We start from the raw sequence: 4,089 nt of genomic DNA on the forward strand, positions 1-4,089 counted from the left end.
CTGTGCTCTAGAGCCCGCGAGCCACAACTACTGAGCCCACGTGCCGCAACTACTGAAGCCTGTGTGCCTAGAGCCCGTGCTCCGCAACAAGAGAAGCCACCACAATGAAAAGCCCGCGCACCACAACGAAGAGTAGCCCCCGCTCGCTGCAACTAGAGAAAGCCCGCACAGCAACAAAGACCCAAATGCAGCCCAAAATAAATAAATAAATAAATAAATAAATAAATTTATTAAAAAAAAAAAAGTACCAAAATAGACTCAGGACGAAATACAAAATATGAATAGAACTATAACAAGTAAAGAGATTGTTAGTAATAATAAACTTTAAAAAACCTACCCACAAAGAAAATCCCAGGTTTAGACATTTGAGGAATCTACCAAACATTTAAAGAAGAATTATTACCAATTACTTACAAACTCTTCCAAAAGTAAAACATAAAAGATCAAACAATTTCAACTCATTCTGTGAGGCTAGTATTATCCTTATATCAAAATCAGACCAAACATCACAAGAAAAAAAAAAATCCTCCAGGCCAATAGCTCTTGTGAATAAAAATGCAAAAGTTCTCAACAAAACACTACCAAACAGAATCTAGTAACATATAAAAAAGATTGTACACCATGACAAAGTGGAATTTATCCCAGGAATACAATATTGGCTTAACATCTGAAAATCAATTAATGTAATATACCATATCAATAGAATAAAAGACAAAACCCATGATCATCTCAACAGACACAGAAAGAGTGTTTAACAAAATTCCACACCTATTCTAGATAAAGCACTCAACAAACTTGGAGTAGAAAGAAATTCCTCAACTTGATAAAGAGTATTTGTGTAAAATCCACAGCTAACATCATACTTAATGGTGAAAGATTGGTTTCTCTTTAAGATCAGGAACAAGACAATGATGTCCACTCTTGTCACTTCTATTCAACATTGTATTGAAGGTTATAGCCAGGGAAATGAGGCAAGGAAATGAAATAAAAGGCATCCACATTCAAAAGAAAGAAGTAGAACTATCTCTACAGATGATATGATCTTGTATATTGAAAATCTTAAGGAACCTGGTACTGGCAAAAGGATAGACATACAGATCCATGGGATAGATCTGGAATCCAGGGGAAAAAACCCCTCACGTTAATGGTCAATCGAGTTTTTTTTTTAATTAATTAATTTTATTTATTTATTTTTGGCTGTGTTAGGTCTTCGTTGCTGCGCGCAGGCTTTTCTCTGCGAAAGGGGGCTACTCTTCTTTGCTGTGTGTGGGCTTCTCATTGCGGTGGCTTCTCTTGTTGCAGAGCATGGGCTCTAGGCGTGCGGGCTTCAGTAGTTGTGGCACGCGGGCTTAGTAGTTGTGGCTCGCGGGCTCTAGAGTGCAGGCTCAGTAGTTGTAGTGCATGGGCTTAGTTGCTCCGTGGCATGTGGGATCTCCCTGGAGCAGGGATCGAACCTGTGTCCCCTGCACTGGCAAGCAGATTCTTAACCACTGCGCCACTAGGGAAGCCCCTGGTCAATTGAGTTTTTATGAAAGTGCCAAGATAATTCAATGGGGGCAAGAATAGTCTTTTCAACAAATGGTGCTGGGACAACTGAATATCCACACGCAAAAGAGTGAAGCTGGACCTCACTTCATATCATAACAAAAATTAACTCAAAATGAAGGAAGATCTAAACGTAAGAGCTAAAACCATAGAACTCTTAGAAAAAAAATCATAAGTGTAAAGCTTTGTGACCTTGGATTAGGTAATGGGTTCTTAGATATGACATCGAAAGAAGCAAACAAACTGGACATTACTGAAATTAAAATCCTTTGTGCTTCAAAAGATACCATCCAAAAAGTGAAAGGACAACCTACAGAATGAGAGAAAATATTTACAAATTACTGATTAAGGACTTGTGTCTAGAAAATATAAAAAACTCTTACATTCAACAATAAAAAAGACAACCTAATTTAAAAATGGGCAAAGGATCTGAACAGACATTTCTCCAAAGAAAATATACAAATGGCCAATAAGCACATGAAAAGATAATATGCTCAATATCATTTGTCATCAGGGAAATGCAAATCAAAAGCAAAAATGAGATATCATTTCACACCCCCTGGGATGGCTATTAATCAAAAAGACACAATAACTGTACAGCTACATGCAAAAGAATCAAACTGGACTCATACCATATAAAAAAATAAACTCAAAATGGGTTAAAGACTTAAATGTAAGACCTGAAACTGTGAAACTCCTAGAGAAAACAGGCAGTATGCTCTCTGCCGTCGGTTTTAGCAATATTCTACTCAGGCAAGGGACACAAAAGCAAAAATAAACAAATTGGGTCTACATCAAACTAAAAAGATTAACACAGCGAAGGAAACTATTAACAAAATGAAAAGACTGCCTTGAATGGGAGAAGATATTTGCAAATGATAAATCTAAGGAGTTAATATCCAAAAATACACAAAGAGGGACTTCCCTGGTGGTCCAGTGGTTAAGAATCCGCCTTCCAATGCAGGGGACGCGGGTTCGATCCCTGGTCGGGGAACTAAGATCCCACATGCCGCAACTAGAGGGCCTGTGCGGCACAATGAAGACCCAGTGCAGCCAAAAAAAACCAAAAACCAAAACAATATACACAAAGAACTCATACAACTCAACATCAGAAAAACAAACAACCCAATTGAAAAATGGGCAGAATAGCTGAATAGACATTTTCCCCTGATTAAAAAACGGTAGAGGACCTGAACAGATATTTTTCCAAAGAGTACAGATGGCCAAGAGACACATGAAAAGATGTTCACATCATTAATTATCAGGGAAATGCAAATCAAAACCACAATGAGATATCACCTCACACCTGCCAGAATGGCTAATTTCAAAAAGACAACAAATAACAAGAATTGGCAAGGATGTGGAGAAAAAGGAACCCTCGTGTGCTGTTGGTGGGAATGTAAATTGGTGCAGTCATTATGGAAAACAGTACAGAGATTCCTCAGGACATTAAAAATAGAACTACCATATGATCCAACAATTCCGCATCTGGGTATTTCTCTGAAGAAAACAATAATACTAATTCAAAAAGATACATGAACCCTTATGTTCACTGCAGGATTATTTACAGTTGCCAAGATATGGAAGCAAACTAAGTGTCCATTGATGGATGAATGGATCAAGATGATGTGGTATATACATATATATGTATATACACAATGGAATATTACTCAGCTATAAAAAGAAAGAAATCTTGCCATTTGCAACAACATGGATGGATCTAGAAGGTATTATGCTAAGTGAAATGTCAGACAGAGAAAGACAAACACTGTATGATTTCACTTATATATGAAATCTAAAAAAAAACCCACAAGAAAACAGAAACAGACTCATAGATACAGAAAGCAAACTGGTGGTTGCCGGAGGGGAGTAGGGGAAGATGAGTGAAATAGGTCAGGGAGATAAAAAGGTACAAACTTCCAGATACAATAAATAAGTCACGGGAATGTAATGTACAACATAGGAAATATAGTCAATAATATTGTAACAACTTTGTATGGTGACAGACAGTAATCAGACTTTTGTGATGATCATTTTGTAATGTATAAAAATATCGAGTCACTAGGTTGTACACTTGAAGCTAATATAATATTGGAAGTTAATCATACTTCAATTTAAAAAAGGGGGAAAAAAGATAAGTGTGCTTGAGGATGTAGAGAAATTGGAACCCTCTTGCATTGTTGGGGAACGTAACGTGGTGCAGCCACTTTTGGAAGTAGCTTTGCCGTCTGGCAGTTCCACAAATGGTTAAACAGGGAGTCACCATCTGACACCCAGTTATTTCACTCCTAGGCATGTACGCAATAGAAATAAAAACATACATCCACACAAAAACTTGTACATGATTGTACTTAGCAGCATTATTTATGACTGAAAAGTTGCTTCAACCACATGTCCCTATACTGATGAATAGATAAAAGGTGTATCCATACTGTGAAATATTATTTAGCAATAAAAAGGAATGAAGTACTGACACAGGCTACAACATGGATGAACCTTTAAAATATTGCACTAAATGAAAGAAGCCAGACACAAAAGACCACA

The sequence above is a fragment of the Balaenoptera acutorostrata genome, chromosome 12 (genome assembly GCF_949987535.1).
Source record: "Balaenoptera acutorostrata chromosome 12, mBalAcu1.1, whole genome shotgun sequence".
Classification (NCBI taxonomy): Eukaryota; Metazoa; Chordata; class Mammalia; order Artiodactyla; family Balaenopteridae; genus Balaenoptera; species Balaenoptera acutorostrata.